This window comes from Panthera pardus, unplaced genomic scaffold, assembly GCF_024362965.1.
Source record: "Panthera pardus isolate Hobbes unplaced genomic scaffold, ASM2436296v1 HiC_scaffold_21, whole genome shotgun sequence".
NCBI lineage: Eukaryota > Metazoa > Chordata > Mammalia > Carnivora > Felidae > Panthera > Panthera pardus.
Window position 1 is genome coordinate 58,667,948 of NW_026526777.1, and position 27,970 is coordinate 58,695,917.

General features: G+C 56.6%; 1 long non-coding RNA gene across 1 annotated transcript; it reads right to left on the minus strand.

The window, feature by feature from the left end:
• Window positions 1-13,127: 13,127 nt before the first annotated feature.
• LOC109261174 (uncharacterized) lies at window positions 13,128-27,709 on the minus strand. The gene is made up of 3 exons (XR_002077274.2): window positions 27,324-27,709; window positions 18,809-18,934; window positions 13,128-14,223 (listed from the first exon to the last, which is right to left on the minus strand). It is a non-coding gene; the product is annotated as an uncharacterized LOC109261174 (long non-coding RNA).
• Between the last annotated feature and the right edge of the window lie 261 nt (window positions 27,710-27,970).

Sequence of the window (27,970 nt, forward strand, 5' to 3'; positions counted from 1 at the left end):
CTCGGGACCCAGGAAGAGCCGAGGTGTTGGTGGGAGTCTAGAGCCAGGGCTCAAGGGCAGGCAGGCAGGCAGGGGGAGTTTGTGCTGTACTCAGGCCTTCAACTGATTGGGCAAGGCCCACCCCCACTGGGGAGGGCAATCTGCTTTGCTCAGTCTATTGATTCAAATGTTCATCTCATCCAGAAACACTGTCACAGATACATTCAGAAGGATGTTTAGCCAAAGATGTGGACACCCCTCACCCTGTCAAGGTGACACACAAAGTTAATCATCAGACATGGTCTTCCTTCTGTGTATGTCTGTGCCCTAATCTATTTCTTTTTAATGTTTATTTTTGAGAAAGAGAGAGAGAGAGAGCAAGTATGAGCAGGGGAGGGGCAGAGAGAGAGGGAGACACAGAATCCCAAGCAGGCTCCAGGCTCTGATCTGTCAGCACAGAACCCGATGGGGGCTCGAACCCATGAACTGTGAAATCATGACTGGAGCTGAAGTTGGATGCTCAACCAACCAAGCCACCCAGGCACCCCTTCTTTTTTTTTAAGTTTTGTTTATTTAAGTAATCTCTACACATGGGGTTCAAACTCACTACCCTGAGATTAAGAGTTGCACCCTCCTCCAAATGAGCCAGCCAGGCACCCCTGCCCTAATATCTTCTTAAAAGGACACAAGTAATATTGGATGAAGGCCATCTTAATGATTTCATTTTAACTTAATGGCCCTTTTAAAGACTGTATCTCCAATGCAGTCCCATTCTGAGTTACTGGGGTTAGGACTTCAACATATAAACTCGGGGTGGGGGGCACAACTGACCCCATAACAGGCCCTGACTAGAGAAGGGACCCAGCTTATAAGCTTTGGGGCCTAGCTCTTTCCTCCTGTGAGTTGCCTGGGCATCTGGGGCCCCTCATGTTGGCATGCCCTTCCCCAAGCAAGCTGACCCATCCATCCAATGGCTGCCAAGACAGGGCTGAGGTGCAGACAATCACTCAGTCTGGATAATCTCATTGCAAAGTCCAGCAATTGCCAAGACAAAAGTGGTTGTTGGGGAGAGCCAGTATTTTCTCCCATGCCCGCCGGCCACCAGAGGGATCTTGCTAAGACACAAGGCTGCCAGGAGACCTCAAGTGTGAAAGACTGGAGCCCTGAAGCCTGCTTCCAGCGCCCTCTAGATGCACCTGGGGAGGACAGGTGGATGGAGGCAGGCGGCCTCATCGCAGTCTCTCTGAACTTGAGTTAGGTTCAGCTCTGGCTCCCGGATCCTCAAGCCTTCCCTGACTATCCCGCTGAAGCCCAGCTTCTCCAGGCCCCTGACAATTTGGTGACACTGAGCCTCTGGTGTATACATCACCATGCCTCACTCTGGTCCAGCAGTGCCTGAACGGGGAGGCCACGCTCACGGGGAACACGGGCCATTTCGCACCCCACGACTCCTTCCTAACAGCTCTCCCGTATAGCCCAGGGCCCGGCCTCTCCCACACAGAGTGTAGTGCTGGTGGGGGTGGGGGCCAAGGGGTCCCTGAAGGCTCCTTCCTACAGATACTCCCCCTGGCCTCAGCACAGCGAGGGGCAGGAAATGGCCCACGCCAGACCCGTCAGACTCGTGCCCCAGACTTTACTTCCTGAGTGGAGACACACAGCTGAGGGCTCCATGGATGCAGGCAGCCTTCTTCACAGCTGGGCGGCTCTCCAGGGGGCACAGCGGTCCTGCTCCGGGGCCCAGCCCACTCCCCCAGCTTCCTCTGATCCTCTCACTCCAAGACCCCGGTGTGCTGCAAGGCCTCAAGCCGTGAGCACTCCGGAGAGATCATCTTGGGACAAGAGAGACCTTAGTTCCAAATACTGTGGCCCTGCTGACTTGGCTACCTGCCCTTCATTCTCCCTCGACTCACCTGCTCAAAGCGGGGGCTTAATGCCTCTTTTACAGAAGGGGTGAGGGTTTAACCATCAGGTAAAGTGCCCCGCCCTCAGCAGTCAATAACCAACAGCCAGAATACGCCAGGTGCCCCAAGGCTCTAACAACAAACTCCCCAAAGTGGGGGGTGAAGACTCATCCACCTGCACAGCGTGCAGATCCCACCTGGTGTGGCCTTCCGCTCAGATGTGGCCGTGCTAATCAGATGCAGGACAGGCCTCTGTCGCTGGCACCCCCCCAAGAGTAGGGACTTCCTTTCTGAGGCAGCCGTGAGACCCCCAGTGCCCGCCCCTTTTGCAGAAAGCCCCTGGAAGAGAAAAGAAAAGTTCCCACACTTTCCCAGAACTGCTCGCATGCTAATGCCCATGGAATTCACAGAGTGTGAAATCAGGAAAAACTAATTCCCTCAGAATAGCTGATATTCTGATTCCCTCCTCCCAGATCTTTCAAGGCAACCACGGGGATGGCTCCACGATGCCCCTTCTGCTGGCCTAGGCACGGGCGTTTCTCGGCCAAGGGGTGCGAGCAAACAGAACACACGTGCAGACCATATTGTCAGGTTTGTTAACATTTGAACGCATGGTGTTGGCAGCCTGCATCATTTCAGGGAGCAGTCCCCAAATGCCGCTGTTATCAGTCCCAAATACCTAAAGATGGGGAAACCGGGACTCAGCAAGGGAAAGCAGCCTGCCCAAAGTCACACAGCAAGGGAAGGGACTTGAACTCTGGTCTCCTGACCTCCAGAACAGGGATCCCCCATTCAGCCTCCCCAAACAGTTCTCAAATTCCTGCTTGGTATCCAGGTAGTCATGCCTGTTAATCAGATGAGCCACCCATCAGGCTGGAGGGAATGTACCCTGGCAGGGCCAGGCTGCCCTCCTGTGGGGTCAGCCCTGCCCAGGATCAAGTCCGCTCCAGGGAGGACCCCAACAGCAAGAAACAATGAAAGCAGCATTTGGCCACAGAACACTCTGGGGTGACCACTTCCCTGCAGAAAGCCTACTGGTTACAGGGCCGGAGGGAGAGGAGGGGACAATCACGCCAAGTTGCAAAGTGACCCACAGCACAGGCCGCCGCCGTTCTTGGCCAGTGGCAAGGACCCTGGGCCGACCTGGGAAGGCCCTCAGTGGGCAGGCCAGGGTGTGTGGGGGACTTTACCTCACAGCCCCCTGCCTATGGCAGAGGTCCTCCCCAGACCGTGCACATACCTTTTATAGACTCCATGCAGCGGCTGCAGGCACAGGAACTGCCAGTAATCCAGGCAAAAGGCCTTGAACTTGAGCATTGTCACCTTTCAGTCTCCAGCTGGACCACTGTGGCTCCTCCACCGGGGTTGGAGAGGGTTTGGGGGTGGTTGGGGGACGGCCACGCAGGCCCACCCTGGTCCTACCGCGGCCCCCACTCACATGGCCCGGCCCTGCCCAGCCCGCTCCTAGAGCACAGGCCTCTAATACAAAGAGCAGTGTGCAAAAAAGCCTAGCAACTCATTGGTGCGGCTCACCCGGCCAGTCTTAGACTGCTGCTGTCTCTGGCGGCTGGTTCTTCTTGGGGCTCCTCTGCGGGTCCCCAGGGTACGCCGAGGTAGCCCTGGCTGTGCCGAGCTGCAGGGGCCCCTGGACTGTCATCCTGGGGGGCCTGGATGCTGGGGGCTCCTGATGGCCGTTCCCCAAGCCCCTTCTTCCAGCCAGGCCCCGGACACTTGGCGGCCATGCCTGCACCTGGCCGGGCAGTCGGCCACCCGCCTGCCTGGCCCAGAGTGACTCAGGCCCCAAAGACCCGGGCGTGAGGCAAGGAGGGGGCGAAATGACAGACAAACGCTGACCTTGACACCCAGATCAATTACGTTTGGTGGAATCCTGGTCCGGTCCGAGTGAGCGAGAACTCACCACATAGCCACATGGTGTGGGCGGGAGCAGCTTGGCTCTGAAAGACAGGCGGAGAAAGACTGACAGGGCCACCAGGAGCGGTTGCCCGGGTGACAGGGACACATTGATAAAATCTAAAATGGAACCTCGATGACAGCTGCTCATTGGCTGCCGGGAGGGTAACTCCTGTAGCTAGTGAGGGAGGGAGGGAGAAGAGCTGTTGGGCTGGGCTGAGGGGCCGAGGCCAGCCAGGGGCTGTTGGGCAGGAACGGGGTGGGAGGATGGGGGGGGGGGGACAGGCAGAGTGGGTGGCTCGGTGGCCTCAGGACCTGGCAGTCACAGGCAATGGAGCAGAACCACCAGCCGGGCCTCTCTCTCCATCCCTGCCCGTGGGTCCTGATTCTGCTCTGACCGCCCTAGGGACCATTCCCTATACACCAGCCACAGGGAACTTCGTGTCATTTGGCCACACCCTCATGTGGCCCCACGCTGCTCTCAGAATAAAGGCCAAACTCCCAACTGGTGACCGGCTCCTGCTGATGGACTGACAGACCACACCACCTGACCTCTCTGAGGCTCCCGACTCCCAGACACCTGGCCCCCATTGCACCCCCTGACCCACCACCCCCTTCAGGTCTTCTGTGCAGGGCTTTCTGCTGGGGGTGCCCCCTCCCCCGGGGCAGAGACTCATCATCCAACAGATATCACCTCCAACACCTCCTCAGAGCCTTCTCTGACCATCTGAGCCTCCTTCACCCTACACCCTGTCTCATTCTCTCCCCTGGACACACCATCCTCTGAAACGATCCCGTTTATTCACTCGTTTTCTGCCTCTCTGCCGTGGCTGCAGCACGAGCATCTCCTGGGCATCTCCCGGGCAGGGCCCACGCCCCTCCTTTCACAGCCCATCTCACGGGCCAGCCTCACGCCTCACCCACCGCAGGCACCCTGTCATCATTAGTTGAAGGAACAAAGAGTCTTGGGTAGCAGAACGGAAGGGTCTGGACCCACAAAGCACAGCACGCTCACACCTCCGCTCCTTCAGGTCCCCAGTTTGCTCAACATCATTTACAAAGCGGTGGTCCCTCGGCATCCTTACAACCCTCCCCTGCTGGAAGATGGGGAAGCTGAGGCTCAGAAAAGACTGGGTGAGGGGTGACATCCAGGAGACATCGGCTGCAGATGGGAGCCGGCGCTGAGCAAGTCCGCCAGGCTTCAGGGGCCTGACCCCAGCCCCGTGCTCTGGCAAAGCCCAAGAATAAGGTCAACGGGCTCAGGAGGGCAGTTTTCTGTCTGCTGTTGGCAAACATGCTGAGCAGAGCTTCTCACCCAGCGACTGTTAGGGCACCGTCCCCCTCGCCACCAGGGGACACTTGGCAATGTCTGGAGAAGTCTGGGGTGGCCACAACCGGGAAGGAGTGTGCTACTGGCATCTAGCGGCATTTCGATGCTGCTGAACATCCCCTAGGGCTCAGGAGAGCTCCCACGCCAGATAATGATCCCTCCCCTGCTTCGGAGAGTAGCACTCTCAGAAATGTCCCATCGTGGACAGCCAGAACTGGAAGGGCATTTCAAATGGCTCAGTCCAAGCCTCCTCTTGTATAAACAAGGAGAGGGAGGCCCAGTGAGGGAAAGGGCACACCCAGCATCAACAGGATGGGTCCAAGCTGGACCCAGGAAGCCCCACGCTGTTCTGGGGCTGGGGAGAGACGAGCCACTGGATAACTGGGCTGGTAACTGGGGGATAGATGGGGACAGAGGGTGACAGTGGCCATCTGCCAAGGGTGATGAGCCTGTTGGCCTGTTTGCCAAGGTAGCACAGGCCCTGTGGAGTGCTGCCCCGCCCCTCTCCCCCGGACAAGGACATCAGCTTCCCTCTCACGCCTGTGGCAGAGGAAGGCGGCTGTGCCTTTGAAAGGAGGCAATTACTGGCTGGGACCTTTGTTTCTGAATTCCCAAGCCGTGAATGGGGCGTCCAGGACCTCGAATGGCACCTCCTCCCCTCCACTGGGGCCTGAGGGCCAGGTTTCCCAGAGGCTCCCACAGCAGAGCTGGTGACCCTGTTGCACGAAAAGGGCACAGAGGCCACGTGGTGGTAGGGGTAGGTGAGGGCCCTGGGTCCCAGGCCTGGATCTGGCACCAATATCCCTCTGGTCTCTGCATCTCAAGTTTTCCTCATCTGTGAAATGTGAACATCGAGCCTGGCTCTGCCTGTGTCCCAAGGCTGCTGTGAGGGTCAGCAGTCAGGACGTGTGGGACTGCAGGATCACAGGAATGGGGGCAGATCCTGTTTAGCGCCTGCCTCTTTTCTGTTCCTCAAATGGGCCAAGCATGCTCCACCTCAGGACCTTTGCACTGGCCATCTCCACCGCCTGGATGCTCTTCCTCCAGTCATGGGACTCACCCCCACGTTCCTTCTGGTCTCTGGTTAAACGGCACTTCCTCACAGACCTTCCCTGGCCACCCTCTGATCGCTCTCTATCTCCTTCACCCTGATTTCTTTTCCTTCATAGCATTTGCCACCCAACATAGTATATTAAAACCTGATTCCTTTGTTCCTTTGCTGCCTGAGCCCCTGCCTAACACAGTAGCCCAGCAAAGGCAGCACTGTTGACCGTGGCGTAGCAAGCACCTGACACCTGAAATAAGGGCTGGGGGGAAGAGGGGACAGAGCAGAGCTCAAGGTGATCCTGCTGTCTGCTCTGACCCCTAGCTTGGTCCTCTGGGACTGTGAAGGCACTGGGTCAAGTGCGGCCAGCCTCAGGGGGGTGATTACTATGGCCGCTCCCTGACCACGGCCGCCTGCCAGGCCTGGCGAGAGCTGGGTCTGGGTTAAACCTGAGGGGGCAGGGGGACACGTGACAGTCCCCACCCAACCCCCAGACACCTGGGACAAAAGCCTCACCCCCTGCCCCCCTTCGTTCCAGAGCCTTCTCCGGCCCGGCCCCTAGCAGAGTGCTGACTAGCTGGCTGTCGGGGGTAGGCAAAGCGGGTGGAGCCACACCGCCATCTGACATGTTGGTGGCTTTCAGAGAAGCCGGTGGCTCAGCTGGTTTACAGGAGTTTCGTGAGCCTCTCACCCTGGGCTCAGCCCGTTCTGCCACAGACACCCATACACCTGCCCAGCACCCCAGGCCGGCCAGGCAGGGGCATCCAGCTGTGAGCCTGGGAAAGCAGAGCGTGGCCAGTGGTTGGGGAGGGGTGAGCCCACGTACAGGAGGGATGGAGTGAGGGTCTGCCCGTGTGAGCAACGGAGGGTGCCGATGCTCTGCACGCGGTGTGTGTGAGACTGTGCAAAGCGCTGTGCGAAGAGCTGGGGGTATGAGGTGTGTCCACGGGGGCAAGGAGTGTATTGTGGCCTTGGGCAGCGTTCACAGCAGGATCTGGGTTCAAGTCCGGCTCTGCTGGCCAGCTGAGAATCCTGAACCAGGGACTTCTGTGAAACGGGCTAACACCAACCCGTTCCGAGTGCTCGTGAGGAAGTAGGACACCGTCAGCTTTCGCGGCACCCGCGCACGCCTGTTAGCGTCACGTGTGGCTGTGGCCGTGGAGCGTCCCCCTACAGGGTTATTGGAGTGTGCCGGCAGCCGCCAGCCCCACGCTGGCTCAGGAAAGCACCCCTCTGCCCTTCTCACAGCCTCAGGCAGCTTTAGGGTCTCAGAGCTGGTGGCCATGACCGTCTCGTCCCAGGGGAGCAACTACTAGACCCGCCCCCTGCACAGGGGGCCCAGGCCCTGTCGTGTCGCCAATGCAGGGGGCTCACGACCACTGGGCCTGCTTTCGGCCGTTCGGGCCCCTTGGTGCGACTCAGCTCCGCAGGGCCCTCTGCCTCACCCTCCCCGGCTGGGCACGTCCGACCACATCCAGCCCTGTGGCTCCTCACCGGGTATACGCCCTTTCCTGGCAGTGGCGCATCTCCCACCCACGGAGAGGGATGCGCCTATTTCCAGTCGGCGTGGCCCAGTCCGCCCCTCCCTGACTCACGCCGCTACACTGGACGTGGCTCCCCATGCCAACACCGCGCCGGGGCCAGCTAGCTGCCCCTTCCTGGTCTTTTGTGGCCCCAGCCTGTGAGCAGAGATCGGCTGACCTCCGACCCAGGGGACCTTCCTGTGTGCCTCAGTCTCTGGCCCCTTCTTGTAACATTAGGCAATGCCTCCTTCTGAAGACATCTCGTAGAAATGACAAGATCCAAAAGCCATGTGAAGGCAGAGGTCCTCAGACACCCCGGCTTCCACGAACCGCGATCGGAAAACCAACTGGAAGCATCAGCTTGGCCCCTGGGCTGCAGCCTGGGCGTCATGGGAACGGGCGGCTGCGGGCTGGCCCTCAGAGGGACCACCAGCCTTGGTTCTCAGAGGTACCCTTAGCCGAGCCCCTGAGGGACCATTCCTAGCTGGACTAGTCCTCAGGGGATGTGTCAGCAGTACTGCTGGTCCCTGGGGGAGTTTGAGGGCCCAATGGGGGGACTAATTTCCCTTGATGCCTCCTGGGGCCCACCCGCGGTGCCGATGGGAACAGTGGGCCCAGAGTGGAGGGAGCGACGGTACCCGTAGCGGTCCATGGACAGGCTGCTTCTGGTCTCCAGGGAACTCCTGAGGGTGACACAAGTGAGACACGGTTACCGGTGACCCCCGACACACAACAAATGCTCCCGGGGGCCGTGCTAGCTCAGGCCACACTGGGTGGTCCCAGGACAGGTCCTGGGGTGGGTGAGCAGCCCCGGGAAGGGTTTGGCACCCACATGCAAGAAAACATGTGCTTTCTCGCCCTCTGTCTCTCTCCCACACCCCCACTCAGAGAGCTCAGTTACAAAGCATCTTTAGCAGCATCAAGTCCAGCTGCTCTCTGTTCGCTGGGGAAGCCAAGGCCCGGGGTCCCCCAGGGAGTCTCCCAGGCCGAGGCTCTTTGTAGTCAGAGACCCAACTGGGGCCTTGGCCTGCTAGTGTGCAGCTCTGCTCATGGCCCCCCCCACCCCCGCCACTGACAAACCCTTGCCATGCAGGAGCTGGCCCCTGCGTCTTCACCCTCCTCTCATCTTACCCCATTTTACAGAAGTCGCTTGTTCAGGATTCTCAGCTGGTGAGCAGAGCCAGATTTGAACCCAGGTCCTGCTGTAAACACTGCCCAAGGCCACAATACACTCTTTGCCCACGTGGACACACCACCAACCAACTTGCTGCCTTGCTTTTTCCTGCAACATGCTCCTGCCCCAGGGCCTTTGCACTTGTTCCCTTTACTTAGGATGCTCAGTCCCCATAACTCACTTGCCAGGGAGGCCTTTCCTTGGTGTCTATAGAGGCCCCAGCCCCTTATGCTCTCCACTCATCACTCAGTTTTATTTCTTTCAGAGCCCTATGTGAAAAGGGCTAAGCCATTTATCTGTGTGCTTGTTCACTGCCTTTTGGGTGTCCCTCCCCAAAGGCAGGGCCTTGTGTGCCCTGGACATTTTTAGCTCCACTAAGGGCAGGTGGGTGCAGTCAGATGAGAGGAGGGGGCCCTGCCCGAGGTCCCACAGCAACCTGTGAGGCAGCCTCTTAGCCCCCATTGGGGGTGAGGAAACTGAGGCTCAGAGGGGTTAGCACCATGCGCAGAGTCTAACAGCTCTGAGAGGCTGGGCTGGGATTGGTACTCAGGTCTGTCTGGCCTGGGACCACTGTGTTCTGTCCCCAAAGAGGCCTCCTGGCCGAGTCCTTGCAGACCACAGGCCAGGCCTACGATCTCCATGCCCAGAGCCCAGAGGCCCGGCAAAGAGACTTGATGCCCAGCTTTGGATCTGGCCCCAGAGACAGCCCAACCTGAGGTCAGGGCCCATTCCGCCCTTGACTCACCATGGATTTGGTACAAGTCCCTTCTCCCCTCTGTGCCTCAGTTTCCACATTTGTAAAATGATGGTAAGTAACAGTAAGTCACTCACAGGGGGAAATAATGGATGTGAAATGACTGTGGAGAAAGAAACAGGAGCCTCTGTTTGCTACGCACGGTGGCATGGCCAGTGTCTGAGGCCTTTGGGGTCTTAGGGTGTGCCTGTCACTACTCGGTGGCCTGGCTCCCCCTGCCCTGTCCCTGCCTTTCCGGGCAGTGGCTGCTATGACAGCCGACACAGCCGTGGAGGCACTGTCCCTGGACCTCTCCTCCCACGCCAGGCTGCCTTTCCTCATGTGACACCACCTCTCCCCACTGGGGGTCCCCTGCACACCTCTCCCCCACCCGATGTCTCAGAAGCCCAGGGCCCCTGCTTCCCGTGGGCCTGTGCTTGGCGCTTGGGCTTTGCCATTCTGAGCCAATGATGGGTGCTTACCACGGGTCATCTGAGCTTCGGCCTCGGTTTACCTACTTGTCCTTACCACAGCCTTGATGGAAACTCTCCCTGCTGGAGGCTGACCCCCCGCCCCTTCCACATCCCCACTTCCGGTCCAATGAAAGCATCGCTGGTTTTCTGGGTCCCGTATTCAGCAGATTAGCTTCCCCAGAACCAAGCCCTGCCCCAGGCGCCCCCTCCTTCTCCAGCCCCGGCTGAAGAGGCCACGGACAAGCTTCCCTCCCCCCTGGAGCCAGAGCTGCCCCAGGGCCGTGCACTGTGTCTGTGTCAACAGCACCTTGCCAGAGCCCAATGAGAAAAGGGGACGTAAAGGACGGTGTCAGGATGCCACCCCGTCACTGTCCCAGACTGTTTGCTGTCCTGCGCCTGCCCCAGTGAGCGATGGCTTTTCTGGGAGGGAGAGAGGGTGGGGCTGGCGAGGCAGGCCTCACCTCCCTGCCGCGCCAGGACCCTCACTGGCAGAGGCGAGCAATTCCTGCCTTTGGGAAGCCCCTAGTCCAGACAAGGGGACCCAGCCCTCAACGCCTGTCGCCCAGTGACTGGCCTCTCCAGTCAGGTGAGGAGATACCAGTACGAGAGCCCCCTAGTGCCAGGTGCCTTTCTCATCTAACCCTTGCATAAACCTCATGAGGCACAAGGAATTTACAAATGCTACCAGTGCAGCTCAGAGGCACTCTATACCCGGAACACCACTCCATCCCCTGCCTCTTTATCCCACAGCAAACTCCTATTCACCCTGCAAAACTGTGCTCAAATGTCAACTCCTTGGTGCAGCCTTCTTTGCCCACCCTGACCCCCCACGCAGACTACCGTCTCCCTTCCTTCCTCCTTTCCCCTCTCCCTCCTTCCCTCCCTTCCTTCTCTCTCCCACTCCCCCAATGACCATGAGTATATTTTGAGCAGTTCCTATGTGCTACAGGGGAGGCGAGCTGTTAACACTTTACGGCGATCAACTCATTCAGTCTTCGCCGGAGCCCAGGAGGGAGGTACAGTGACACTCTGCTATGTTGTGACACACGGGTCCAAGATGTTGAAGGGTGCATGAGATTTTCCAAGCAGATAGTACTGTCACTGAAGTATGCATGTGAAGACGGGGACTGTCTGTTGAGCACCACCTGCCCCCACAGGACTGAGGGGCCCTAATAGCCATGCAGGGCTGACCTGGCCTGCCGTGGCCCAACCCTAAACCCTGTGGCGGGTGGTGACCTCTGCTTGGGCTCTCCACTCCTCCCCACCCTCTCTCCTATCCCTGGGGTCCCCTCGGTGGCCTGAGCCCCTTGGCGGTCCCCTTCCTGCTGTCTCACTGACCCGCCATCAGCCCAGTGAGGACTGGCTCTAAGAGGAGAACCAGCCTCTGCCATGCACCCTGCTGGGTCCATGCAGCTTTGGAGTCACAGATGGAGGCCCGTTCCGCTCACCACTGTCTGCTGCTCAGCCCAGTGGTCAACAGGAAAGGTTCAGGCCCGTGCAGGACAGGCCCAGGTTGAGGGTGTTCGGAGAACACGAGAGACTGCCTGGCTGAGCATACCTGGCTTTGGAACCAACCACCTGAGCTCACACCCCAGTCCAACCTTGGGGGCGACAGAAACTCGAAGCCTCGACCTTCTCCTCCGGTGATAAGAGCTCCACCTCACACGGATGATGTGAGATGAGATGGTCAGCACAGAGCCCGATGCAGGGCTTGAACTTATGAACCACGAGATCATGACCTGAGCCGAATCTGGATGCTTAACTGGCCGAGCCACCCAGCCACCCTATTGGTTTATACATTTAAAGCACTTAAGAAAATTCCAGATACAGAATCAGCATTCCATAAATGCCAGCTATCACTAGTATAGATAGGATTCAAAAGATTTGCGTATTACTCAATATATCTTATGTAACATATGATATAGAATATATTAATGTCTAACACCAACAGTATAGAAGTGAAATATTAATGTGTTACATTAACATTGATTCTACATTAGTAGATATTTGTGTTATTCACATATATAAAATCCTCATTTTATATGCAGGGAAACTGAGAGGTGGTTTCTTCAATGCCACCAGTCCTACATGAGGACTGGTGCTGCTGTACATCCCCCTGCTCAGGGGCCCCAGGATCTTTGGGGGACCCTGGACCAGGTTCATGGACACAGGGCTCTCAGTCAGCTAGGCAGGGCTCCAGCTCCTCTTCTGGTCTCCAGTTCTAGCTCAGGGCATAAATAGCTCACTCCGGCCACCCTGGACAAGGAAGACCGCCCTGGGACAGTCCTTCCTCTGAATCCCCCACCCCCAGCCCTCCTTTGTGGGGCTCCTGGGGAGGCCACTTCCTTTTCCTTCAGAATAAACTGGGTGCTCCAGTCTCCCCTGGCACAGCTTCTAAACAGCACCCAACTATTTACACAAAGTTCAGGAACAGGAAAAACTACTCTGTGTGCTGTAAGAAGTCAGGGGAGGGCTCCCCTGGGGGATGGGCCAAGACTGGCAGGGCCCCATGGGGGCCCCAGGGGGTTTGTTATGAGAGGGGTTCTAGAGGGGGCCTGGGTCGTCTTGGTTTTGGGGCTTGGTGCTGATTACGTGAGTGTGTTGTTTGTGACAATGCAATAAGCTGTACACTGTATTTTAATAAAAGTTTACATGAAAACAAACTGCCTGGTTCGGTCCCAGCCCCGGGGCAGCAGGAAAAACCTTGGGCCACTTGCAGCTGGATGCCATCCCCTTCAGTCACCCTGCAGCAGCTCTGTGGCCCTGGGAAAACCCCTTCCCCTCTGTGGCCTCAGTTTCCCTCTGCTGAATGAGGAAGTGGTCAGTGTGTCTATTACTGGCTGTACAGCAGGAAGGGAGCCTCTGAGAAACACTGATGTACAGATGCCTGGGCCCTAAGACGGACCAATTAAGTCATACAGCCTCTGGGGGTGTGTTTCTGCACCTTTGTTTGTTCTAATTCTTTCCTTTGAAAAAACCATAGCTTCACAGGAAGCTGTAAAATACAACATCCTGGGAGGTCCCATGAATCCCCATCCCCAGCCTCCTCCAGCCATAACCCCTTGCAACTGCAGACACCAACCAGACCAGGAAACTGACATAGGTAAATCTGCCGAGGTTATTCTGACTGCACCAGACGAGCACATGCGTGTGCGTGCATGTGGGTCTCCGTGTAATTTTACACCCGGATCGCTTGTGGTAGTCCCCCGCCGTGATCAATCAGACAACTGTTCCATCACCAGGCGCTCGGTGCTACCCCCCGTAGCCACGCCCACCTGTCCTCCACAGTCCCTCCCCGCCGACAGCCACCAATCTGTCCCCAGGCTCCACCATTTTGCCCTTTCAGGAATGCTATACAAATGAAATCGTAGTCTTTCACTCAGTGTCCCTGGAAGTTCATCATTACTTCCTTCCTCTTGATGGCTGCGGAAAACATGCTCCACGGCACAGATGCACCAGTTTAGTATCCATTCACCCCCCCAAGGGCATCCGGGCAACTTCCAGTTTGGGGGCTGTTCTGAATAGAACCACGATGACCATTCTGATACAGGATGTTGTGTGACCATAAGTCTTCATTTCTCTGGAATAAATGCCCAAGAGTGCAATAGCTTGGTCATACAAGAAGCGTGCATTTACTCTGAAAGGAAACCGCCAAACTGTCTTCCAGAGCAGCTGGACCATCTTACATTCCCAACAGCGAGGCAGCAGCGGTCCGGTTTCTCCGCATCCCTGCCAGCGTCTCATGCTGCTACTATTTTTTTTTTTTTTTACATCAGCCACTCTAATAGCTACGGGGCGAGAGCTCACTGTGGTTTTGGGGTGCATCTCACTGATGGCCCATGTTGTTGGCCATTATTGTTACGTGTGTTTACCTGCCAGCCGCGTATCTTCTTTGGTGAAATGTCTGTTCGCGTGCACCTTCATTTTTAAATGCTCCCCGGATGGGTTTGATGTGTGACCAGCTAATCCCCTAGGAGCTTCCGAGCTTGGGAAGTTCTGTCAGTTTTAAAAAGAACATGGTCGCTGCTGTAAGAATTCTGGGCAGCCTGCGCTTTCTGGAAGGGCTACCTGCAGAGTTCTGTGGTGGGGTCCAGGCTGCTACAGGTGGCTTGGAGTTACTGTGTCTCAGGCCAGAGGGGGAAGTTTGTATGTTCCTGAGAAGGAATGGGGAGAAAACAGAGAGCAGAGACAGAGGGGAGAAGGAGGCTCTGGAGGCCACGTGGTAGAGGAGGGGACCCCTCCCTCCCACGGGAGCCTCTACAGGTATTACTGTCTCGTACAGAGCAGTGAGTGGCTAAGTCCATGTCTAGGGCGAGGGCATGAGCCAGGAGGGAACTTGAGGCAAGCCAGCTCCAGACTGTCGCAGGCCCCTGAATGGACCTATTTGTGGAGTTTACGTCAGTCTCCAAAGGGGTGGGGAAGGCCGTACCCCTGCCAGTTACAGGGCCCCCTCCCTCTCATTAAATAAGCAATATTTAATTTTAATAAGCAATAATATTTAATGGTGCCCACTGCACCAACTGTAGAAATAACAGCAGAGCACAACAAGGAAATAAAATCATCCGCCGTCCCAGCTCTCTAGGGACTAACCAGTGTAACTATTTGAGGGTACTTTCTGGCTGGGCCTTTCTCTAAATGTGTGCCTGTGACTGGGCGTATATATGTTTTTTGGTTACACAGAAATACATTCTGTTCTATAAAATACATCCACCCCCTCACCCCACACTTGTCTCAAGCATGTTTTAAGGTCTTCAAACATCCCTCCACGTCACCCCTTTGGAAGCTGCCTGAAAGCCCTGTGGGTTCCTCATCGCCCCAGGTGGGCGCTGGCCTTAGGTCCATCTCTCCTCTCCTGGTAAACAAAGCTGCGGGACCGTCCCATCAATGCGACCTCTGTGCACAGGTTGGGATGTTCTTCTAGGACACATTCCTGGAATTTCTGGGTCACAGGGTGGGAGTGTTTTGATGTCTCTGGGTACACACAGACGCTGACCCAAGAGGTTGGGCCAACACATTCCTGGTGGCAGTGATGGTGAGTGTTTGGCCATCTCGGGGCTCCAGAAATTTCTCTGTTGGGGCAGAGATGAGCGCAAGGGAGAAGGTGCTGGGTGGCACTGTGCCCCACGCAGAATGCCCTTACTCGACACCAGGTCCACAGGAATCAGCCGTGAGACATGCCGCCGAGGCTGTGTGAGCTATGGTGCACCAGGGCTGTGCTTCTGACCCCTCCACTGGCTGTCGGGAGAAAGTAGCTAACAGCCAGGGCCAGGTCTGGGGCTCGCCCCTCACCACTGGCCTCCAGAGTCAGTAAGCAGGGTGCCTCTCTGGGGGCATGGAAGCAGAGACACAGAGAAGGTGTCCTTATCCCTCAGGCGTGAGGCTTTTTGCCCACCAGCTGGGGTTCCCAGTTCTGGTCTCACAAGCGAAATGGCCCTGCCCCAGTCTCTTCTTCCTCATCTATGAAACGGGGCTGATCTTCCCACCTCAGAGACCGTTAATGAGGCTCCTGGGAGCTTACAGACTGGAGGTGCCTTGTAAACAGACGGACGTGAAGTGTTGCCATGCTGGCTCATGCCCGGGCTGTCCCGCCCAGTCCCCCAAACCCCACCTGGGGCCTCCCTCTGAAAAGGCCACAGAGGGCTCCTGCCCGCCCACCCTCTGTCTTCTTGTCCTGGCTCTGGGCCCCAGACAGCCCTGCCTGGCAGCCTGAGGCCCTACCGCCCAGCAGCAAGTGAGACAATTATCTCCAGGCTGGCCTCTGTGCCCTTCCGTCCTGCCAGGCAGTTCTGCCCAGGAGCTCAGCCTGAGTCTGGAAAACTCCCTGCTGGCGGTGGGATGGGGGTGGGATGTGTCTCTTTGCAACGTCCCCTGGGCAGAGGTGTGGAGAGAGAGATCAGGGTGGCCAGTCAGGGGCCCTGGGTGAGACCCGAGGGCATCTAGTCCTTCTCTGGGCCTCAGTTTCCCTGCCTGCACCATGAGGGTGTTTGTCTAAAGAAGTAGGGGCGCCTGGGTGGCGCAGTCGGTTAAGCGTCCGACTTCAGCCAGGTCACGATCTCGCGGTCCGTGAGTTCGAGCCCCGCGTCGGGCTCTGGGCTGATGGCTCGGAGCCTGGAGCCTGTTTCCGATTCTGTGTCTCCCTCTCTCTCTGCCCCTCCCCCGTTCATGCTCTGTCTCTCTCTGTCCCAAAAATAAATAAAAAACGTTGAAAAAAAAAATTAAAAAAAGAAGTGGTTCTTCACTCTGTGTGGGGGGGGGGTGCGTCAGGCCATTTGGGGACAGTGATTCATTCATCCCACTTAGCAACCATGCAGTCCCCACTTTGGGCCAGGCTCTCTAAGAGCTTAGGACTGACTCACATCACCCTCACAGCCAGCCTGCGATGTGGGATGTCCTTATCTCCACTTCACAGATGAGAAAACAGAGGCTGCCGGATGTGATCAGGGGCATTATTCCAAGCACAGGACGATACGGAGTGAATAAGACAGACCCATCACTGTCTGTGTGGACGGAGGGGGCACACAAGAAAAGTAGATAAGGATATGTGCACAGACAAGGCCGCTTGGACCAGTACAGAAAGTAGGAGCAGCTGCACGAGACAGGAGAGACACTAGCCAAGAAAAGCCCCTAAGAAGAAGTGACCGCTGACTCTGAAGGGCGGGGCTCCGTGTAATGGATAAGCAAGGGAAAGGCCTGAGGCGGGAGCCAGCTGTGCACGTTCAAGGTGAGGGTCCCTCTTGTGGCGCACGGGGCCAGGCCAGGCATCTGCTGCGGGAACGAAGCCTGGCTTGGAGAAGGAGGCCCACTGAGCCTCCCAATACCACCGACAGAAGCTAGCTGACTGGCATACAGCCTTCCCTGGGCCATGGAGGTGGTTTCGGGAGTGGCCATGAGCCCCAGGGATGACCAGTGAGATGGGAGGCCAGAGCTCCCACAGGGGAACATGACCCCAGGGGCAGACAAACAGGGGAGCAGAGTATTAGAGCCCCTGGAACCAGCCACACTGAAGCAGACCCCTGGGCTGTGCCCGGATAGTAAAGATTCAAATCTCTTCTGACTCGAGTTTCTGTCCTTTGCCACCCAAGGGCTCCTGGGTTAAGTACGCTCCCCAGCCCCGGCCTGGCTTCCTTCCCTTCCCAGATGTCCATGTTTCTTAAGCCCCAGTGTGTCCCAAAGCTTCTCTCTGTGTGGTGAGAATCCAGGGAAGGCAGGGGACGAGAACAGTATTTTAGGTCACAGATCCACCATGTGCTTTATTACCTCACTGAATCCCGATGGCTACCCTGCAAAGCTGGAATTATTGGCCCCACTTGACAGAAAAGGAAACTGAGCTTCAGAGAGGTTAAGCCATCTGTCCCGAGCCCCACTGCCACCGGGTGGCAGATACGGGGCTCCATCTGAGCAACTTCTTGGAGGGTGGCTGGGCCCTGTGGCAGGGGGTGATATTGGAAAAGCCCTCGAGAATGCCAACACGGTGCCCCCTCCCAGCTCCGCTGTCCCCCCAACCCCTGCCCTAGTCTCAGGGAGCTCCTCTGAGGCAGCCTGATCACCCAGCAGCCCTGGAGATTGTCGGGGACTGAAGCCGACCCAGGATGGGGGATTGAGGGACTTGGAAGGTGCCTGCAGCCATCTGGGTGACAACGGAGTGAAGCCGGGCGTTTCTCTCTTGTTCGATAATGAGAGCAAATGTGAGGAAAGCTCTCTGTGTTATCGCAGGGCCCAGCAAGCGTGGCGAGACACAGGCTGTGATTTTCAGTGAGGGCTGTGGTGATTAAAAATGCATCACTTCCCTTATTAACCATTCCAAACAGATGCCGGGACCGTCTTGATGAGGAATGGAACCGCCGAAGCCAATAAAACATCATGCAATTAGCCACACTCAGATGGGCTGCCCGCTAAGCTTTGAGGCTGCTCCAGTGGGACCCTGTCACAATTGGATGATTTGTCGCCCTGAGGACAGGCCAATGCACCAGTGTCCAACAAGGTCAGGCGTGACCGGAGACTGGGAGACTCGGGGCATCTCCAGCCCAGGCCTCGTGTCCCCAGCTCATCCCCAGAAGGTCAGGTGGACGAGAGTAGGAGGCCAGAGTCCTCCATCTGGGGTCTGTCCAGGGAGCCCAGCCCCCGAGATCCCAGGTGGATCAGGCCCTGAGCCCACACCACACTCGGTCTGGCTTCAGCCCCGCTGTCCCCAGCATCACCGGCCTTGTCCTGGCTCTCCCTCAACCCGTGACAAGTCAATTTGCCAAAATCCCGTTCACTGAATAGTCAATTTGCAGGACGACAAGCTCATCAAAAACACTCAATTCCCTTAACCTTTTTGTTTTAGTTGGCCGGGTTACGTTTTTGCTTTCAAATGGCATTTGAACGAAGGTTTGATTTGTGTCTCCCTGAGAATGGGCACAGAGGGACAGAGGGGACAGAGGAAGAATGAGGTGGCTGTATTATCACCCACACAGGTGGCACTGGGCGGAGGCTGAGCGGGAGGGAGTGGACGGTCCGCAGGCACAGGGGAGCAGACAGGCCCACTTGGGGGAGCCTCTAGGTGGGGCCGGGCCCAGGCTTTGGGAGGGTGGGGTGCTTTGGGGTTAGGGTCTCTAGGGAGAGCTCCAGACTCTCAACCTTCTTGCCAGGGCTGACCAGGCACCGGCTGGCAGCAAAAGGGGCCTATGTTGTCTTTCTGGGGTAGGGAAGGAAGCAGGTCCCCGTGCCCCTGGCTGGGGAGAGGTCAAGGGGTCTCACCTGTCAGGGAGGGGAGGGCGACAGAGGTCAGTGACCACACAGGCTTCTCCTGGAAGGACCAAGACAGGGGGTTGCTGGTCTTCCTGTCTCATAGTAGCCCATCAGACCCAGCACCAGTCCTCAGCCCTTTTAAAAAGTTAAACCTGTTATTTTGAGACCCCTGTAGATTCACTGGTAGTTGATGAAAGTAATAGAGAGAAATCCTATGTGTAGAGGACAATATCACCACCAGGATACTGACGTTGTACCGTCCATCATCCTGGATTTCCCGTTTTACTACCACTCATGTGCATGCGTCTGCATGTGTGCGTGTGCCCATGTGTGCAGGTGTGAGTTTGGTTCCATGTCCTCCCATCGCACGTGCAGGTTCACATACCCACCCTCCCAGTCAAAACACGCAACCGTTCCATTACAAGGAGCCCTCATCCACCCCTCTCTTTTACAACCCAAACCTTCTGCGACCCCCTTCTCTGTTCTGAAACAGAGCTCACAGATAACGGATCTATCTACATGCATATTTTAAAACAAAAGTCAATAGAATGCTCTCACTGTAACAACACAGAAAAGGAGGAAAGTGACCCACAAGGAAGTGACAGGCATCAGGTGTGATAGCGGTGGGTCTGGCTGTCCCACAGGGCAAATGAGGAAGTCAGCTGCCTGCCTCTCTAGGAGATGGTGGCTCCAACCCAGATGGATGCAGGGGCTTGCCGGCCAGTCGGTGCCACAGGGGATGCTGCCCTCCGTGACGGGATCCTTTGAATGGTGACAGCACTTGGCAAAGCTCTGAACATATCAAAGTCTGATCTGCCCTCGACTGTGAGAAGAGCAGTGTGTTCCTGGGAAACTCAATGTATATTAAAATCATATGAAATGCATTTTGTAGCTTTGATGTCGAATGGAGTGAGGTCCCAGGCTCAGTTAATTACGCATGGATTTTCAATCCCGTGAATCTGGGGTTAGACATTCGCAGGTTCTTGGCTGTGCAGGCCTGCCTCACACGGTGCACGGAGCTAGACCTCTGACCCCTGCCAGCCAGACACCTTTCCTTGAGGCCCCCATAATGCTTGCTAACATCTCCAATGGCCCCAAGGAGGCAGTGCGGCCCTGCTGAAAGTCCCCACAACTCACTCTCTGTCCCCACACGGACAGTTCCACTTGTATTTGTCTCCCCAGGGGCAGGGGCTGTGGTCCTCCAGGATCCAGCCCAGGCCCGGTGCTGGACAGGTGCTAATAAATGTGCCCAATAGGGCTGATCTGGACAGAGTCAGCCAAGGTGACAATGGTGAAGCTATGATGAACTGGCTCCCCTGAAGCCTGGTGGGTCAGGGCTTCCCATCAGGAGACTGCTGCTTCCTTTAAGGGCCCGTTGGTCACCATGTCCTCCAAACTGAGCTTTTAATTGGCTCAAATCCGGAACTTCAAAGCAGTGCTTGGAAACGAAATTGCTTTATGCAACTGGCTTGGCAGCTGGGGCATCTCAATAATAAAGCACATATGCAAATACACAGAACTTCCCTGAAGGACCCAAAGGAAGCAGACACAGCAGTGTCCCTCTAAGTAGATGGACAAGGAGGGAGGAATTGATTTTGTACTATGTACATTTTTAAAAAAATGTTTATTTATTTCTGAGACAGAGAGAGAGAGACTTTGTTGAGTGCAAGCCAGGGAGGGGCAGAGAGAGAGAGAGGGAGACACAGAATCTGAAGCAGGCTCCAGACTCTGAGCTGTTAGCACAGAGCCCGACGCGAGGCTCGAACTCACAAACTGTGAGATCATGATCTGAGCCAAGGTCAGACGATCAACCAACTGGGCCACCCAGGTGCTCTTGTGTACAGGCAGTTTTGTTCCATGTGGATGAATTATCTCTCAATTATATGAATAAATAATCACCAAAAAAACCAGATCGAAGCAGGTATTACTTGTGTGATTAAAAATTGTTTGAGCACCTACTGTGTGCCAGGCACCCCCAGAGAGCCCATCCTCCTGGAATGCTTATGTCCTAAGGACTGGGTTCTGGATGGAGGGCCCAGAGCCCCCCGAATCTCCCCTCTGTCCCGGGACAGAGACCCCAGTGAAGGCAGTGGAGGCACTGCCGGGTGCCCAGCCAGTCCCACCCCTCCTGAGTCAACGCCAGGGGTCCCCGGAGCTAAGCGGTCCAACAGAAAGTGCGAGGCCTGCATCGCTCAGCCTTTATCAAAGAAAGGGTAGATCAGAACCACAACGAGAGACCACTTCACACCATGAGGATGGCTGTTATGAAAAACCCCAAGCACAAAATAGCAAGTACTGTTGAGGATGCGGAGAAATTGAAACACGTGTGCATTGCTGGAAGGAACGTAAAATGGTGCAGCTGCTGTGGAATACAATACACTGGTTCCTCAATGAATTAAATACACAGGCACCTGGGGGGCTCAGTCGGTCAGGCGTCCAACTTTGGCTCAGGTCACGATCTCGCAGTTCGTGGGATCGAGCCCCGCGTCGGGCTCTGTGCTGACAGCTCAGAGCCTGGAGCCTGCTTCGGATTCTGTGTCTCCCTCTCTCTCTCTCTGCCCCTCCCTCATTCACAGGCTGTGTCTGTCTGTCTCTCTCTCAAAAGTAAACACTAAAAAAATGTTTTATTAATTAAATATCGAGGCACCTGGGTGGCTCAGTCGGTTAAGCTCAGGTCATGATATGGGCTCAGGTCATGATCTGGCACTTTGTGGGATCAAGCCCCGCGTCGGGCTCCATGCTGAGTGGAGTGGCTGCTTGGGATTGTCTCTCTGCCTCCCCCCCCCCGCCCAAAATAAATAACTAAACAATTTTTAAAAACTAAATACAGAATTACCAGATGATGCAGCATTTCCACTTCTGGGTATGTAACCAAAAGGATCAAAAGCAGGGTCTGGAAGAGATGTTGGTACACACATGCTCATGGCAGTGTTATTCACAAGAGCTAAACGTGGATGCATCAAGTGTCCACTGACGGGAAAACTAATAAAGAAGATGCGGTCAATCCACACAATGGAATATTATTCACCCCTAGAAAGGAAGGACAGTGTGAGAGACGCTACAACATGGATGAACCTTGAGGACGTAATGCTAAGTGAAATCAGCCAGTCACGAAAAGACAAATACCCTACCTATGATCCCATTTATATGAGGCCTCAAGAGCAGACAAAACGTAAGTGGTGGCGGAAGCTGGGGGAGGGGAATGGGGAGTTAGTGTTTAATGGGGACAGAGTTTCAGTTTGGGAAGATGAAAAGGTTCTGGAGATGGATGGTGGGGAAGGCTGCACAACCGTGTGAAAAAAAAAAATATATATATATATTTTTTTTTTAATTTGGGGGGGGAGGGGCAGAGGGAGAGAGTGAATCCCAAGCACTGAGGGCCTGACCTCATGACCCTGGGGTCATGACCCGAGCCGAAATCAAGAGGACGGTGCTCAGCCAACTGAGCCCCCTGGTTCCCCAGCACTGTGACTGTATCTCATGCCACTGAGCTGCACCCTTACAGATGGTTAAAATGGTAAATTTTATGCTATGTGTGTATTTTACCACAACTTTAAGAAGAAGGTTGTCGGTGCCTTGCCAGGCCAGGGTCTGCAGGGCTGCCGAGAAACAAAGTGGGGCCTTGCCTGCAAGGGACGCCCCGAGTCTGGTGGGGGAGACAGGGAAGCGGGTAGTCGGTGACAACAGAGGGCCCTGTAGTGTGGCACAGGGGAGGCCCGGGGATCCAGGAGCCCAGCGAGGGGACCCATTTGCCTGGGGAGTCCAGAAAGAGGCACGAGCTGGATGTTGGGGCCTGAGGCGAGGGGCGGAAAGGGTATCCTTGGAAGAGGAACCAGCAGGGGCCAACATGTGGAGGCGTGAACTCTGTCTCCTAAGAGCCTGGGCAGGAGTGGGGTGCAGCGGTGTCAGCGCAGGATAGGAGAAGTGGGAAGCAGTAGGGGCCATGGAGCCAGAGACGGGGAGTGTGCGAGCAGGGCCCCCCACTGCTCTATGGTGCCAGCCCTCTTTTCTTCCCTCCGTCTCTCCAGGGCTTGGGCCCTTGTGGCCTTGTTCACTGTCCCTCCGGACCGCAGCTACTTGCTGCGAGTGCCCCACCAGGCGCACAGACCGGGTCGGATGAATGAATTGGCGCGTGGATGATGATCCCACGGTGACCACGTATGACAGGCAGACTCGGGTGTGTGTGAAAGATTCAGGATGTCTGAATGCAGCTTCCCCTTCTTGGAGCCACCGGTCCCTCTCCTCCCAGCCACCCACGCGGTCCGGCACCCGGCAAGAGCTGACCCTGCTGCTCTGCTTCCGGGTGACGACACAGGCCCAGAGAGGGTGAGAGGCCTGCCCAGGATCACAGAGCCAGGCAGGGCCAGAGCTGGAGTGGAATGTCCTTCTCTTGTTCTAGAAGACCCTGGGAGGGCCTCAGAGACCTAGGGGCAGGGGTGAGGTGGCAAAGAGACAACAGGAGCCAGAGTGCAGGTGGGGTGAGACATGCAAGGGAAAGTGGCAGCCTCAGATAAGCCGGTGGGTGCTCAGTCGGCACCCAACAACAATGCCTCCTGGGCCCCTGTTGACCACAACAGAACCGGGGTTAGACCATGATCCGGGGTCATTCTCAGGAGCATCCTGGCTCCCAGCCCCTGCCATTAGCAGACCTGCAGGGAGCAAGCTTCACCCCTGCTTAGCCAGCCTCTGCCTCGCCAGCAGTTTTCCTGGCTGTCCAAATGGGGTGTGGAGGTCTGAGGCCCTAGGATGTCACTAGTCTCTGGGGACACATGTGCCCTGCTATGGGCATGGGAAAAGGACAAAGGAGAGCCCTGTCTGGCCTCCCCTCCAACTGCCCCCACAGTCCAGCCATGGAACCATGGCCACCACCCCTGATCAGGACCCTCCATGGCTCCCTCCTGGCCACTACCTGCAGAGAGAGTCTACTCCTGGCACTCCAGGTGACTTCTGCCTTGGGTCCTGCCCACATTTTCAGGGTCGTCTCTGTCTTTTCCCTCACGCTTGGGGCTCGGACCAGACGTAGCTGCTTTCAGTAAAAGCCTTTAGTATACGCACAGCACCGGAGCTGGGCTTTAGGGGCTGGCTGTGCAGCCTCAAGCCCTGTGCTACCCCCTCACCGGGTGCCACCTGGGACAAGTTATTTGATAACTCAGTGGCATTGTCAGCACAATAGGGATAATAAGAGCCCCACCTCCCAGGGTCACTGTGAAGGTCAAACGAGCTTATGCCTGCAAAACTCTTGCGATTGTGGCCTAACATTTGTGTACCTGGAGTGCTCTTCCCTCCTTGACCACCTGGAAAATTCCCATTCACACTGCATGCCTGCTGTAGGATGCAGTGACCCTCCCCATCGCCGGGTCATCTTTCTGTCCCAGCCCTTGGCACTGTGTATTGAGAGTGTCTGTTCATGTCTGTCTCGCCCACCGGCCTTCAGGCTCCCAGAAGGCAGAAACTATCTATTACTCAGCAATGTGCCCCACTGCTTAGGGCAGTGCCCACTGCAGATCCATAATTCATTCATTCAACAGAGATTTACTGAGCAGTTACTATATGCCTGTGCTTTTCTAGATGCTAGGGTAGCAGCAGCTAACACACTGTCAACCTCTCTGCCCTGGTACGTTCTAGCAGGTGAGCAAATCAACCAACGGCAGCGGGCAGATGGAGACAGCGCTGGGCAGAGAAGGAATAGAGGAATGTCAGGTGAGGGGTCACGGAAGTTCCAGCCAGAGTGAATGAACGAATGAGCAGGAGGCGCCCCACTTCAGCCCCCAACCCCCCAGAAGCTGTGAATTTCACACTCAGTGCGAACTCACTGCAGCCCCAGCTCACCGTGTTCAAGCAGCAGGATGTGACGTGCCCGTAAGACAGTGGTTACCCTGTTAAGTGTAGTTACAGTCTGAAAGGGGCTCACCTTAATTAAGACACCATTAATTAAGCTGTCAGTATGGTAATGATCTCAGTTGTTAGCAAATTCAATTAAGGAGCTGATTCTGGAGACCTCGCGATTTCCCCCCGTTGCATTAATAAATCTCCTGCTCGTGTCATATTGCCGTCCTTTATCTTATTCACTCTGCCACCGCTGTAAGTGACTGAGCCCCCCCCCCCCACCGCCGGCAGGTACCCACCCTCGGACAGAGCCCAAATGTCATAACACTCTCTTAGGGCCTGCTCCAGGGGACCCAGAGGATGGCTACCTGGACCAGCTCCTCTAAGCTACGGGACACCCTGATCCTGCCACGCACGGGGACCCCGGAGCGAGTCGGTCGAGTCTGGAACATGACATACCAGGGGAGGGACCCCACTGTCGAGGATACAGCAGGAAACAGCCACATGGCCTCGGCCACGCTCCTACCCTCCCTGAGCCTCAGTTTCCTCTTCTGTAAGGTGATATCAACAACACCCCCATTCTAGAACAGTTGGTGAGAACCAACAGGGCAACTGGGCGGAAAGGGCTCTGAAGCTAAATGGTACAACAGTATGTCGGCCAGACACTACCATGCTTGGGTTTCCAGCTGCCCTGAGAGTTAAACAGCTAGAGACACACCGCTCCCCGTCCCCCGTCCCCCCTACCGCATCAAAAGCGCTGGGAACAAAGGTCGAGCAGCAGGTGCTAGGAGAGCCCTGGTTCTTGGCCACGGTGAAGTGGGGAGCAAACACACAGGGCTCTGTGTCTGCTGTGCAGCCTTGTCAAGTAGGCCTGCTCTGGTTCCCAAGTCTTTCCCTAAAAACAATGGGGCAATGGCTCATCTCCAGTCGCCCCCTCCCCAGCCTCTTTGCCACCTCTGGTAGCCATAGGTTTGTGGCAGCACCTGGGTGCTGGATGTCACGGTACCAGGCTGTAGGAGCCTGAGAGCCGGAGCATAAAAGGACCCACACAAATGAGAGGCAGGGGGCACAGAGCCCCCCAACAGGCCCTCCCTCTGCACCGGCTCAGCCCCTCTCCCAGGCAAGCTGGGCAGGGCAGGGCGGGCTTCGTCCAGGAGACGAAACTGCCAGGAGCTTAAAGTGCAGGTTCCAGGGCTCCTGGCGGACCGAACCAGTCTGTACTGGTATTGGGGCAAGTACTGGATGGCAACTGTGTCCCTGGCAAGACCGTGAGCAGATAGGCTTGGCCAGGTCCTGGGCCCGGGCAAAGGTGTGGCAGGAAGAAGACGGCTGCCCGGGGAGGGCCCTCTTCCCAGCAACAGTGGCGGATGCAGCAACGGTGGGGAAGGATTTACTATTTGTTTCCAAAAATACAGCTAGGGCCTTGTCACAGCGAGTGAGAGAGAACACTGGGGTGTCCTGCTCACATCAGCACCACAACCTGTGGGCTTTTCCACTAAAAAAGCAAATGAACATCACAGCAAACCATAGACACAGGCCACATTCACCACCACCCAGGGCTCCTGTCGGGGCCTGCTGGCGCATGGCAAGAAGTATGTTTATTTTCCTTCACGCTCCATTAGCGAGAGAGCTGTCCCTCCCCGGAGGGGTGGGGGTGCTGCTTAACTGGGAGCTCCACAGGTCCTTGTCACGGTATAGGGTCGTGGGGCCTTGGAGTGGCCCCCAAGATGTCCCCCTAAATAAGGCTCCAGGCTTCTCCTTTCTAGTCCTGGGGATGGAGCCCAGCCCAAGAGGCTCCAACTCTGTTCTCTAACCTTACAAGGTCTGAGGTCACTGAACAGCCCCGGAAAGCTGAGGTGTGGGGCAAATTGCCTAGGGCAGGTGGAGATGTGTAGCTGTGTCCCACCCTACAGCTCCGAGCCCTAGAGGAAGGATCCTGCAAGGCCAGAGACCGAAGGTTCCTCGCTCTAGAACAGCACGGTGCAGAGCCCGAGAGCCGTGAGGCAAGCTGGTGTTCTAATCCGTTGCCCCCCCGGGAAGCCTAGCTTAATGAGGCTTTATGGACTTTGGTTTCCATAAATACCTGGACCCGTGATGTCACCACCCCATGCATAGTTTAACAGCTTCTGCCACTGGCTGTAGGCCCAGCAGACAAGTGGTCTGCCGCTAGCCCACAGAACACCTGCGTGGCCCAGAAGGACACCAACACCCCTGCTCTCGATGGCAGGCCGGACCTTCACCTGTCTGTGGAGGACACGGCATCCTGTCCCCACCCCGACCTGCCTGCTAGCCTTCCATCAGGCACGGCAGAACTGCCGGTCAGGGATGAGCTGGGCAGGAGAACCTTCTTCCAAATAGTCATGCTGAGGGCTATACCAAAAGCCGAAATGGTAGTGGTGGCTTTGAAAACCCTGGATATGGATTTGGGGGGATTACTTGCCCTCAGCGATAGGGAATTTCACAGCCCGATGGAGACCTGCTGACTAACAACCTTTTCCTCGTCGTCACCACCAACAAATAGCTCCACTGCAGGGCACAAACGCTGACAACCTCTGCCCGGAGGCCAGCTCCCTCTGCGAGACACCTGCACAGTAACCCCCCCTCCCCCCACCAAGCCCCCAATCCGGCTCCAAGCTCAGCTCGGGCCCCTCTGGCCTCCGCCCCTGGTTTCAGGTATATACCTGCCACATATACTCACAAGCAGTGTCTTCTGCAAGCCATCCTGTCTGGGGGCAATTTTCCCCTTCCCTCTCTCTCCCCAGCTGGGAAGGTTCCGCGTGGTTAGAGGAGGAGCAGGATGCTCAGCCGAGAAGTGGAAGGGAATAAAATTAAATAGAGGGGCAAGTCAGATTCCCCGGGGGCGGCGGGCTCCTACCCTGGGGCGGGAGCAGGGGTTGGGGGGTGACAGCAGCAGGCTCCGAGGGGCCCCGGGCACAGCAGGGCTCACACCATGCCCAAGAGCCTGCCAAGTCATCCAGTCACCATGGTCGCCAGGTTGGGCGGGGGCGTCGGCCTCGCTGGTACCTGGGACCACCTCTGGGTTTTTTCCCTTCCGCACATCCGGGGTGGCCGAGCGCGGGGAGGAGGGGGTGCTGGGGGGGAATCTGCGCCCGCTTTGCTCTCTCAGCATCCGAAGGAGGGGCGGGCGCTCGCGAGCCTCCCCCCGCCCCCCCACCGCTTCTGGGCGCCAAGGAGCAAGGTAGTGTGGCCGCGCTGGACCAATCGCCAAGGCGCTCCTCGCCATGACAACTGTAGCATCAGGCGCGGCCACCTGGCGGCGCCCTCGCGGCAAAGCCACCCGCCCCACTGAGAGTGCCCTTGCAGTGCGAGGGTGCCGCAGCCTGC